This window comes from Zootoca vivipara, chromosome 13 (genome assembly GCF_965207765.1).
Source record: "Zootoca vivipara chromosome 13, rZooViv2.hap1.1, whole genome shotgun sequence".
Taxonomy (NCBI): domain Eukaryota; kingdom Metazoa; phylum Chordata; class Lepidosauria; order Squamata; family Lacertidae; genus Zootoca; species Zootoca vivipara.
This window is the reverse complement of record NC_142596.1, coordinates 17,471,912-17,484,989: the sequence shown is the minus strand read 5'-3', so window position 1 is coordinate 17,484,989 and position 13,078 is coordinate 17,471,912. Positions and strand designations below refer to the sequence as shown.

The 13,078-nt window shown below is 45.0% G+C and overlaps 1 long non-coding RNA gene across 1 annotated transcript in view; it reads left to right on the top strand.

The window, feature by feature from the left end:
* Positions 1 to 4,101: 4,101 nt before the first annotated feature.
* LOC118092830 (uncharacterized) overlaps positions 4,102 to 13,078 on the top strand; it is a 71,349-nt gene continuing 62,372 nt past the window's right edge. Inside the window, exon 1 of the long non-coding RNA XR_015946845.1 lies at positions 4,102 to 4,497. This is a non-coding gene — a long non-coding RNA (uncharacterized LOC118092830). The remainder of the gene's footprint in view (positions 4,498 to 13,078) is intronic.

Sequence of the window (13,078 nt, the reverse complement as noted above, 5' to 3'; positions counted from 1 at the left end):
GTTTTATATTTTCACGGAAACATGTAAGGAGAGGCGGAGAACATTAAGACTCTATATACAGAAGTGTGAGGATTTGGGAAATGGCATTCCGGAAGGTGGAGCTTTGGGGGTGGCTACTAAGCGGAGGATCTACTAGCCAGCCGCAGAGAATCACATAGCTGCCAAGTTTTCCCTTTTCTCACGAGGAAGCCTATTCAGCATAAGGGAATTTCCCTTAAAAAGGGGATAACTTGGCAGCTATGGATAATCATCCTTTACTAAAGAGAACCACACCTCCTTCTTTTAGGGAAATCTACGATAATTCCCCCTGGACCTGGGGAGCGGATCAGTAATATTTGGATTTAGTTTGAAAACCCCAGATTCTCAATGTTCAGTATCTTTCCCCCGCTTCCTCACCAGTCTTCTAGTCCAGGGAAATCTAATTCAAGATCAGTCCTTTAAAACAACCTGTCTTGCAAATACACTGGATTAGGCCGTGGGAGGAGGGGAGGGAGTTGCAGATCTGCTTCTGATCCCATTCACTGCTTCCACTCTGGTTTGATCCACACGTTCTCAGTCCCACCCAATCAGATCCTTTCAAACGGCAACAACGCGTGTTCCATTGGGGGGCGGGGAAGACTCTCTTCGGAAAGGACCAGCGGTGTTTTCAAAGCGTGCTTGTTCTGAGTCAAAATTAAAAGAAAACGGAGGGTGGGGGAGAGTGAAGGAGCCTAATTGTCCTCCCCCAAATGGTGGGGGGAATGGAGGCGGAGGACCCCACCGTTCTTTCAAAGGTTTTGGAATTAGAACACAGGACCTCGTGGACATCCTCAGAAATTACGACTTATTGACAAAGTCAGGATTTTCGGTGGATTTCCGCTTATTTAGTTTCAATCTAAGTGTTTCGGCTTAATTGAGCTACAGAATGGTCTGAGAGCCCCTTAAGGCCCCTTTTCCATTGTACCTGGAAGGCGGTGTGTAAAGATTTTGCCTGGGGGTATTCAGAGAACTCTGGTGTTTCCTTGGCGCTTCAGTCCTAACATTACTTGGAAGTAAGTTTTGATGAAATCAAAGGATTTTACTTCCGAGGCCGTTTATTAAACTAGCCATTAGCCTCGTAGCTAGTTTTTTTTTAATTTTTAAAAAATCTTCATAGGGGGGAAAAATCAAGCGAGAATGTTGATTTAATGTTGATTTAATTTTTGAAGTAGAATAAGCTATTAGATCATATCCATTGGTGCTTTGTGCAGGTCAAGAGCCCGGAGATAAGAAAATCCCCCTTACCCAATATAATCTAATTATTAGATTGCTATATGTGTGTGTGCGCGCGCGCGCCTGCATGGCGATAGGAAAACAGGAAAGACAGCCTTTTGGAAATGGTTAAAAGCAGAGATCTGTGTCTCCCCTCCAAACATTCCAAAAAAGAATCCAAAAGGGCTGGATTGCTTTTGGGAATGCGCAATGGAATCCAGTGTGTGGAGAATCATCTTGTTGATCTCTCTCGCCCCAGTGGCATAAGGCGGGAAGGGTGAGCCTAGTGCTTGGATATGAACCGGTTTGGACTTGCAATCCTAAATCCACTCATTTCATAACAGCGCAACCCTAAGCATTTCTATCCAGAGGCAAGCGGAGATAGCCTCAGAAGTAAGTCTTGTGGAATTCAAGCGGGGTTTTTAGTTACAGGAAAATGAGAGTAAGGGTCGCATCCTAAATTTCTGGGAACACGGTGAGATTTACCTCTGAGTAAATAGGCGCAGGATTGTGGGGTTAGTTAGATCCCACCGCCTTCTGAGATTAGCAGCAGTCTAAAATGTGATCTGGAGGTGATGTTAGAAATCCTTTTAGGCGTGGATAGCTCAATCGGTAGAGCACGAGATTCTTAATATTGGGGTCGTGAGTTTGAGCCCCACGTTGGGCAAAAGATTCCTGCATTGCCGGAGGTTGGACAATACAACCCTCGTGGTCCCTTCCAACTCTATAATTCTAGGATTCTGTGGAAAGGTGTCACACATACTGGTGTATAACGCATTGAGGTCAGTAATCTGCTGTCATTTAAACTGCAGCCCTCCGCCTGCACTTACTTGCAAGTAAGTCTCATTGAGCTAAAAAAAGGGCCTGCCTTCTGAGTAGACATGTATAGGAGTTCCACTGCAAATGTGCTTGGCATTGGCTTGTTGGATGTTACCTTTATTTCAGAAGAAAGGGTGGATCCGAGGCTGTTGATTCGCTATTCTAGAATTCCTTAGGTGCTGCTCCCTTGCCAAGGCTTCTAACCATCCACTTCATTCTCTGCTCGTTTTCAATCAAACATGATTCGCGTTGTATTTCCGGATCTGATCTCGGTTTGGGGACCGTTTGGAAACCGATAGAAGGAGAGATTGTGTCTGATGCCGGTTCAGACAGTAATCGCTTCTAATGCCTGTATTGTTTGATCTGTGAGCACGTTGCCTATCACTCGTTGTCGATCGCCCCGGCGTGTTAAAACGCGTTGAGAAGCGAGGCGTTGGTAGTGAAGGTGAGGCGGGTGAGACGTACGAGAAGAAGAAAGGGATAAAACCATTTATTTATTTTAATCATCTCGCCTCCTAATTCTGGGTGGTGCTTATCTGATAGAGTCCTGGAGCCAAGGGCGTGCTACAATGTGTGTGCACTGTAAGTGAGAGGCTGGGGTGGGGTGGGGGAGGCTGTAGAAAAATACGAGATAATTCATATTTCGTAACTGGAGAAACAAAGTTTCAAGGCACTTGTTTTATATTTTAAATTCTTCTAGGGAAAAATGCATCGTTAAGAGGAGAAAATATACTGAACGATTAGGCTCCCCAAACTCAGCTGCCCACACGTTTTTGCCATGCCCATGTTTGTTTCAAGAGGGAAACTGTCTCTGCTTTAATTTTAATTTATTTTAAAATAAAATAAAAAAAACATGTTGGGAGACAGGAATCCAGACAACATTAAACACTTTACATTCTGGGGGTTTTCAACAGGAGAGATGTATTGGCTGGGGTTTGGGAATTTTTTTACTAAAAATAAAAATGAAATCCCACAAAACTCGTTGGAACTTAATCTCAAGCATGGCTCCTGTCCTACGCGTTCCAACCTAAGTAGAACCCCCCCCCCCCAATGCTAATAATTCAATGTGACGATTTAAACATGTATGGGATAGGGGCCATAATAGGGCACATTTGCTGCAGCTGTTAGCCAGTGTCTAAATCTCTCCCAATGAACTCAAGGGAACTTCATAGGGCCTAACTTTCGCTGGATCGGGCCCTGGGTCGTGAGAAGGGCTCCTCTTTCGTTCTCCGGAGTGCAATTTCATCCCCCCCCCAAGAGTTTGCAAAATCCCAGGCCTCCCCCACCCCCACCTCCCAACAAAGTGGTGTTAGATCACCCTTAGTCAAGGCGCTGACCGCTCGTTCAGATCTTAATTTGCGGCACCCAGGGTTTAGACTGGGAAGCCCCCATTGAACAAAATCAAGACGCCCACGCACGCAGTGGGTTTCTTTGAGTCCCCCAGATAAGAGGAAATGTGCGTTGCAAGAAGTCCCGTTCACTTAAATTGGGGCTGGCTGCCAAGTGAAATGGTACAGGGTTGTGTGTGCAGGCCTTAACTCAGGAAGAGAGAGAGGGGTGGGGTGGGGGTTCGTATTGCAGACTTCAAAGAAATATTGTTGCCAAAAAGGAACGGGGCGGGGCAGAATGTGTGTGTGTTGGGTGGGGAGGCGTGGGAGGGAAAGAGCAAAAGAGGCGGGAAGGAGAGGTGATTTGAATGCGAGGCCGCCCATTGGTTGCCAGCCCTGTTGACGTCACTTCCCAAAGAAGGGTGTTTAGCATCAGAAAAGGAGTATAGAACTTGGTCAGTAGAAAGAGGGCGAGACATCAGCCCAATATCTCAGGGTGTGATTTGAATGTAAACCAGCTGCTTCCCCCCAAGGGAAATGCCTCATTTCAGATAGTCAGAACTCAGAAATGGGTGACTTCTGCCAGCCATAACCTGCAGAGCAGGTCCTTCCCCCGCTTTTTCTTCTTAAATAAGTGCAACACTGCTCTTTTTCTTCTCTCGTCTTCCAAAAAGTTTCACTTTCTTTTATCTCTCTCTCCTTTTTTTTGCTTTCTCGATGGCAGATCGAAGATCCAAACCTCGCTACTCTTCTTTTTTCTTCTTCTACCCCCGCCAAGTTGAGCCCAGCTTTATGAAAGAAAAGAGAGAGAGAGAAAAGAGAAAAAAAAGCAAGAAGACGCCTCGGAAGAGGGAGGGCTGTTTCTGTCTTTGGTTATCTAGCTGTATGAGTGTTATCAAGCCATCATAAAGCTAGATAACCGAAAGTAGAAATGACTTCCAAAGACTTCTTGGAGCTGGGAGGCGAAGAGGAGCAGCACGGAAGAAAAAGAAGGAAAAGTCCGGAGAGAGCTGGAGACAAGGGAAAAGAAAACGAAGCCAAAAGATCAAGATTCTCAGGAAATGAAGTTGGCTGCCGCTGCTGGCGTTTGAGAAATGCTTCCCGCGTTGCTTCAATACAGGTATCCTCCTCCTATATATGTTTGCTGCTTTATGTTTCTTTCTGATTTGCTTGTTTTAGGAGTTTTAATTATGATTCACTCTCCCCCCCCCGTCCTCAGCAATTATGTGTGCGCGTGCATGCAAATGCCCTGAAACCAAACCGGAGCAGGCTTGTGAGAACCTGGGTACAAGTGTGTGTGTGTGTGTGTGTGTTGGGGGGGGGTGTAGCAGAAAACACAAATGATCCAAATAGATGTATGTGTGCACGCAAATATATATGGCCTGAAACTGATTGCAAGACTTGTAGATGCCTCCCAAAGTATTAAGACAGTGCAAAGTGTGTGTGTGTGTGGGGGGGGGGAAGGCGGCGGCGGCTGGGGGGGGGCGGGGCGAGCAGCGAGTGTGTCTGACTGAACTCTTTTGCAACAATGCCCCTTGATCAAATTATTCTATGTAGAAAGCCTATTAGCATTTGGATTTTCCCTCAAGCACACTACAGCCCACCCCCCCACCCCGCTTTTCCAGGCTCTTCCTTGGTTTGGGTTTGTTACAGGCCTCTCCCCCAAAACTCTGCCCCCTCTGTGAGGTCAAGTTCTTGATAATTTGATCACTTTTCACGGGCGTTGGCAGCTGCTTTTGTGTGTTAGTCGGGGCTCTCTGTGCAGAGTGAAGTGGAGCAGAAATGAAGGGAGAGTTTCTTGAATAGAAAGGGGCCTGGTTCCTAGGGCCAGACTTTAACATTGAGACTCTGCCTGCATATAAACTACCTGTTTTAACTGCTGAGACTTTTCTGTCTCCAACACCCCCCCCCCATTCCCACTCTCATAGCCACAACCTCCCCTCCTCCAAGTTGCCTGAATGGTTAACATTCATAAAGGATTCTTTACCTCCACTGCAAACCCCAGAGTTGAAACATAATATGTATTACAATGTCTAGCAAATAAAAAAGCAATTGGGGAAATCTGCATTCCGTTCCCATGGCAACGCAAAGCACAGCGCTAGCTCGGCCTAGTCTCTCACTCCTGGCACATTTTAGCCGCCAATTTGAGGCAAATAAGTGCTTTTTGCCTGATTTGGTTGGAAGCAACTCTCGTCAGTCCCCCCCCCTCCCAACCTTAAACCATGGAAAACAATTCACAAAAGATCACTATAATTCTTTCAGGAGCTGACTCCCTAGTTGGTGGATGTTGTTGACAGTCATTCCTCCCCACCACCACCAACAAAAAAACATCAACAATGTTTAGAAAGGTCCAGGGAATAGAGCTCTCCCCATTCCCCCCCCCCCAGTGAGGGTTTGATACATTGCTTAGTATTACTAATCAATTAATTTAATTATGTAGGTGTGTTAATTACTCACCTTTCAGTTGAAGGTTTCGGAGCAGGTTACCCAGTTTAAAAGAAAGAAAACCACAACCCAGTAAAATATAATATGCAAATGGCACAACCTGGCATAATTTGTTTATTTATTGTATCTACCTACCTACCTACTAATCCATCTATCTATCATCTATCTATCTCTATCTCCCCTTTCTGCAAAGGCACCCAAGGCAGTTTAACACTTTAAAATACTAAAACAAAATGTAAATTTGGACCTGTGACTTGTGGTGTGGAATGGGATGGGGGCACAGTAGTCTCATTGCAGCAGGCTGCGCTCTAGCCTTTGCTTGCCTCCCTTGCTCTTACCTTCCTTCCCACAGGGTTGTTGGTGCTGGTTGGTGTTTCCACCATAACCAGTACGGATGAGCAACAATTTAATTCCTCAGACCTTAAAAGCAATAGCTTCTCAATTTGTGGGAATGGATGCAAGTCATTGGGGCAGCATAAAGCACGCAGGGGTTCCTTCCTTTCTCCATCACCAGTTATGAACTTGGTAGTGTGTGTGTGTTTGAGAGAGACAAAGACATGTACAGTGGTACCTCGCTAGACAAACACCTCGCGGCACAAAAAAATTGCAAGACGAAAACGTTTTGCGATTTTTTGGGCAGACTCGCTAGACGAAGTTTTCTATGGCTGTGCCATGGAAAACTTCGCAAGATGAAGCAGGGCGCCGCGAGGAGGAGAAAGTCAGACTGAGCCTGCTCCGGGGAGCCCGCCCGCTTTGCGCTTCCATCGCCCGGCTTCTGCAGGGACATGGCAATTGGTGATTGGCGCCGCCGCCACCGCATTGAAATGGCTGCCAGGAGCCAAACAGCAGCTGTATCCCCCTTCACTCTCACCTTAAGCCGCCGTGCACAGGAGAGGCCAACCAGACAGCCTGCCTGCGTGCAAATGGGCTGTCTGTCTGGTTGGGTGCGAGGGTCCGGCTGCTGGGGAAGGAGGGAGGGAGCCTCTCCCTGGCCCTCCTCCTGCTTCCCCCTCCCCAGAGCCTTTAAAACTTCCGGCCGTGGCAGGTGAGTTGGCGCCTTTTTTGTGCTTCTTTTTTTTTTTGCCCATAGGAACGCATTAATTAAATATCAATGCATTCCTATGGGAAACCGTGCTTCACAAGACGAAATTTTCGCGATACGAAATGACTTGTCTTTGCGATATGAAATTTCGTCTTGCGAGGTACCACTGTATCTGGAAGAAGGAGGCTTAGGTAGAGGTACTGTTTTGCTCTTATAAGACTAGCCAAGTCATGGCATTGATCCATCCAGCTCATCATGGTCTATGCTAGAAATAGCCAGCTTGGTGCCCTCCACATGTTGGATTAAACTCCCATCAGTCCCAGCCAACAATGCCAATGATCAGGGATGATGGGAGTTGTTGTCCAATGACAATGGCCATCCCCATGTTGGCTGCCCCGGTCTACCCTGACTGGCAGAAAATCTTCAGGGTTTCAGACTGGGTTTTTTTCTTAGCTCTACTTGCAGATGATGCCCATTGTGCCCAGGACTGTCTGTGTTGTGCTCTGCTGAGCTAAGTGGTCTTCCCTTGTTGTTTTAGTGTTTCCCTTGTGTAGCTTTTAGGCATAAGCAGAGGTGCTCCTGTTGTACTCTTATAATGGCAAATGGGGTTTGCTCCTCCAAATCCCCAGTTCTTGCACACATGGAAGCTGAAGTCCTCATGACTATGTGCAAAGATTTTTGCACATCCTCCCAAATGGGTGTTGAGTTGAGAGGCCCTGAAATGAGTTGAAATTTAGTAAAAGACAGAGTTTATTCTCCCTCCACCCAAGCACTGCTTTACAACCAGTGCCTTGAAATCTGGTTGCACTACCCTAGGGGTATGTAAAGATGTAATATGGTTCCAATGAGCATGTACAGAGTGATTCCCCCCTCCCCAAAACCGAATAACCACCAAATCTAACACATCTATGTTTGTGAAGTGTGTTGGAGAGCAGGAACCAAGCTGCCTAGACATGTAAGGCATAGGCTTATAGGAATGTGTGATTTTGGAAGAAATTAAACATTCATTTGATCCATCTCATGTAGTATTCAGTTCCTTGCAGAAAGCAGCTTTATGTCATGAGGATGTTCACAAGTTAGGGATGAGAGTGTTGGTGGAAAGGCCATAGCTTAATGAGAGCACACAGGTTTCCAGGTTGCCAGCTCAGTTATTCTGGATCTCCCTGATAGAGCTGTGAAAATCTCCTAGCTAGAATCCTGGAAAGCTCCTGCAAGTACAGTAGACAACACTGAGATGGATGGACAAATGATTTGACTTTGTATAGGGCAGCTCCCCAAGTCCTCCTCTGCTGTTTATTGCCACATTTGTTCTTCAGGGCTGGAGCATCATAATAATCACCCCCCTTGGCAGTTGGTCTGTCTGTGATGAAATGGTTTAGTTCTTTTTCTTAAAGCCATCCCAATAAGTTAATTTACGCACCGTGCTTGTAATTGGTTGCTTTAGGAATAAATTGGGGGCATATTGAATTTGACCAGGAAAGTGGAATTGGAGAGGGTCGTACCACTGTATAAGGATTTGCTTATCTGTATCTTTTCAATAATCATACCACGCTTGCATCCTGAGCATGTGTGCATGTTTACTCAGAAGTAAGCCCCCCTTGGTTCAGTGTAATTTACTCCCAAATAAGTTTTCCTGATAATATAACCTGTATCTAATTCTTTGCGGTCAGTGCAAAAAACCCCCCCTGTGCACTGAGTGTTCCCTTTAATGTTTAGGACGACCTTGCAAAACTGCTTGAATAAAGGTGGTTTTATTGTATCCATAGAACTCAAAGAGAAACAAAGCCACTATAGGCATACCTAACAAAGGTATGCTTGGGTCATTCTAGGTCTAGAATATTATTGCAGATGTAGACAGGTGTGCACATTGGATACTTTAGTACATTTTGCACATTTTGCTGTGGCTGTAGGTGTTCTCGTCTTCTTAAAGAGTCAGGCATTTACTCTCCATTGCAATGCCGCTGGAGAAAAATCTTGGAGCAAAAAAAGCAGGTTTTACCAAAAGTAGCCTACCATTTATAGGAAATCTGAGTGGGTTTCGCTAATGGTTGCAATCTTGTACTTTTTCCCTGTCAGTATAGAACCCAAAGTAAATGCAGGGGGAGGAATGGAACTCTGCTCCAGCTTTGTTAAAAGTGCTTAACTTTTAAATGGCCTGAATTACTACTGAGTCGTTCCAGCTGAACTCTGTGGGGCTTGCTTCTGATTATCATTTTTAAGATCATGCTGTACGTTCAATTGAACAGAACAGGAAGGAGTTAAACCTTGTTCTTGGCAGTACAGCCTATGTGGCTTAAAAAAACAACACTTGGAAGCAATAACCACACTGTTCAGTGGTACTTACTCTTAAGTAGAGGTGGGTGAAGAATTTGATTTTCTGTGAATTCTGATGCATAATAATGTCAATGTACAGATTGGAATGCTAATTATCTCTTGGATTCTGTGCTTCTCTTAATTTTGTGAGACATTTCCTGGCTCAAATGTAGCAAAAAGAATCAACACAGGGGGATTTTTGGATAAAATACATGTAGGTGTATATTGAAATACATATTGAAATATGATTTTAAAACTATTTTTTAATGCGGAATATATTTTTTTAATGCAAAAAGGGGATAGGGCAAACATATGAATCAACCACACATGAAATTGGCTTGACACAGACAGCTCCATCCATTCCTACTCTCTGCTAAACATATTTAGGATGCAGTTTGTCTCCCACTGAAACATATGAAACTTAGAAGAATAGAATGGTAGTGCTTCATTTTGGTTGGGTTGGGCCTTTTTTAATAGCTTCATTTCTTGTGCAGACTACCCAATAAGATTAGCTTGGGTGGTTACTTGACTTAATCCATAGAAAGATAGTTCTTGGAACGTATTCTTTGAATGAGTGGCTGCTTTTGGAATTCATGCAACAAAAAGATTGGCCCTAATTTAGTGTAGATCTGATTCGGTAAAAGATCTGTTGAATCTGATTGTCAGTGTCACTGGATTTGACTTATAACATCATGGGTTTTAACGTAAGTAATTTCGTTGGAATTTGAATGGAAGCTGGGTGTGCAGGAGTCTTTTTAAAAAAATTCTGTTTCTTAATTTATGATAACTGTTCGTTTTTTAGTTCTTTATCTGACTATTCTGGACTAGTTGTTAGTCAGTAGCGCCTATTGTTTTTTGGATGGGTGTATTTACTTCCAGTATTCTGATCTATTAAAAATATACACCTTACCATTTATCAAGCATTTAAGGAGTTGGTTGTTTCAAATTACTTTTCTTTGATGCGCCAGGCAGTATTTACATTGATGCATTTTTTAAGTCTACTGAGCACCTTCAGTTTCATCACTTGATGCCTGAAAGATTAGACATGGGTAGGCAAATTAAGGCCTGGCTGGGGGCTGGATCCGGCCCAATCGCCTTCTAAATCTGGCCCGTGGACAGTCCGGGAATCAGCGTGTTTTTACATGAGTAGAATGTGTGCGTTTATTTAAAATGCATCTCTGGGTTATTTGTGGGGCATAGGAATTCGTTCATCCCCCCCCCCAAAAAGTAGTCTGGCCCCACACAAGGTCTTAGGGACAGTAGACCGTCCCCCTGCTGAAAAAGTTTGCTGACCCCTGGATTAGGAGATGACTGGCATGTGCCAATAAGGCAGCTGTCGCTAAGTGGTAGAGCTACATCTTCTTTGCATACAGAAGATCTCAGCTTCAATCCCTGGCATCTCTAGGTGGGGCTGTGAATGTCCCCTATCTGAAACCCTGGAGAGCTACAATAAAGAGGTACATGGGCCAATGGCCTGATTATAAAACAGAGCCAAGCATTCGCCGTGCCTGTGTGAGCTAGTCCTTTGTGGATAAAGTTGATGCTGAAGAAGGGAGACGTGGCCTATGTTTGGCAGATGCTCAAAATCCATCTGCTTGGTTTCAAATTATTGTTCTTGGTGTGGGTCAACCTGAGGCCAAAATCTTTCCTTACTCTAAAGAACATATAGGGAAGGACTGTAGATCAGCGGTGGAGCATCTGCTGTGTGTGCAGGACATTCCAGATTTAATCCTTGGCATCTCCAAATGGGACTGGGAATGTCCGCTGTCTGAAATCCAGGAGGGCCTTTGCTCTGTCAGTGTAGATAGTATAGAAAGACAGTATTGACCAATGGCCCAACCTGATGTTTAAGGCAGCCTCCTATTTACCTTGCAAGTTGTTTTGCAGGTGAAAAGTCACACCAAGCTAACAGGCCCATATCCAAATAAAGGCCTTTTGTTCATTTTTAGAGTGTGTCCATTTATATGATGCTTCGCAACAGTACTTTTGTATTTGGATCCCACCTTTTTTTTTCTATGATGGAACTCAAGCTGGTATAAATGGGGCTCCTGGGCTGGCTCTCCTCCAAACGCAGCCCAGACCCAGACCTGCTTAGCTTTCAGTAATGTTATTGCATCTTAAAACCATGTACTGGGACTTATCTGTCTTTCAAAGAGATAAGGAGAAGACTAAGGCAATTCACAACTGAAAGAGGGGAATAGGAAGAGCAAATAGTTTCATTTAGCTCTTTAACCAACATGTTCCCAATAGAGGAAGATGGAAGAAGCCAAAGGAGTGGGGAGTGCTCTTGCATTCGAACCCTGCTTATGGCTGGAAGATGGATGGCGGCTAACGGATTGAGGTTGAATCCTGACAAGACAGAAGTACTGTTTGTGGGGGACAGGAGGCGGGCAGGTGTGGAGGACTCCCTGGTCCTGAAGGAGGAAACTGTGCCCCTGAAGGACCAGGCGCGCAGCCTGGGAGTAATTTTGGACTCACAGCTGTGCATGGAGGCGCAGGTCAATTCTGTGTCCAGGGCAGCTGTCTATAAGTTCCATATGATACGCAGGCTGAGACCCTACCTGCCTGCAGACTGTCTCGCCAGAGTGGTGCATGCTGTAGTTATCTCCTGCTTGGACTACTGCAATGTGCTCTAGGTGGGGCTACCTTTGAAGGTGACCCGGAAACTACAACTAATCCAGAATGCGGCAGCTAGACTGGTGACTGGGAGCGGCAGCCGAGACCACATAACACCGGCCTTGAAAGATCTACATTGGCTCCCAGTACGTTTCCGAGCACAATTCAAAGTGTTGGTGCTGACCTTTAAAGCCCTAAATGGCCTCGGTCCAGTATACCTGAAGGAGCATCTCCACCCCCATCGTTCTGCCCAAACACTGAGGTCCAGCACTGAGGGCCTTCTGGCGATTCCCTCGTTGCGAGAAGCCAAGTTGCAGGGAACCAGGCAGAGGGCCTTCTGGGTAGTGGCGTCAGCCCTGTGGAACACCTTCCCATCAGATGTCAAAGAGAAAAACAGCTACCAGATTTTTTAGAAGACATCTGAAGGCAGCCCTGTTTAGGGAGGCTTTTAATCTTTAATTGATTATTTTATTCTTCTGTTGGAATTATTATTATTATTATTATTATTATTATTATTATTATTATTATTATTGGTTTCTCACAGGCATCTGACTGCCCACTGTGAGAACGGGATTTTGGACTCGATGGGCCATTGGCCTGATCCAGCTGGCTCTTCCTACATTCTTATGAAGATGCTGGAGAACGACCATGTTTTCCCTTCTTTTTATGGCTCCCATAGTTGCTGAAATGCATTATACTTGAAGGAGTGCTTTACCCAGTACTAACCAACCTAGATTTTTAAGATTATCAGAGGAGGCCCTGCTAGTAGTTTCCCTAGTGAATATGACCTGGGGGACCACTGTATGAAGTAGAGCGTTTTTAGTGGTGGCATCCCAGTTCTGGAACACCTTCCTTGTTTATATCAGGCTGTCGCACACATTATTTTAGGCCAGGTAGCACCTTAAGGCCTAATATGTTCCATCAGGCCTTTGGGACATAACGGGAGTAGAATTGTTAGCTGCCCTGGGATTTTATGAGTGCAAAGGTGAGGCATAAGAAAGAAGATAATAATCATCATAATTGCCCACCAAGAGCATGTTCCACTATCTTGTGAAGCAATAAAACTGCTAGCGTGTTTGCAAAGCTAAGCAGGGTCTGGGATGGTTTCAAATTGGATGGGAGACTGCGTGTTGAGATTCCTGCATTGCAGAGGGTTGGACTAGATGACCTTTGGGGTCCCTTCCAATTCTACAGTTCTGTGATATACTAGGACATGAATCAATTTTATCCCGTTGAGTCCATGAAGTCATGGCTGCAATATTAGGCATCCTTTCTTGGGAATAAG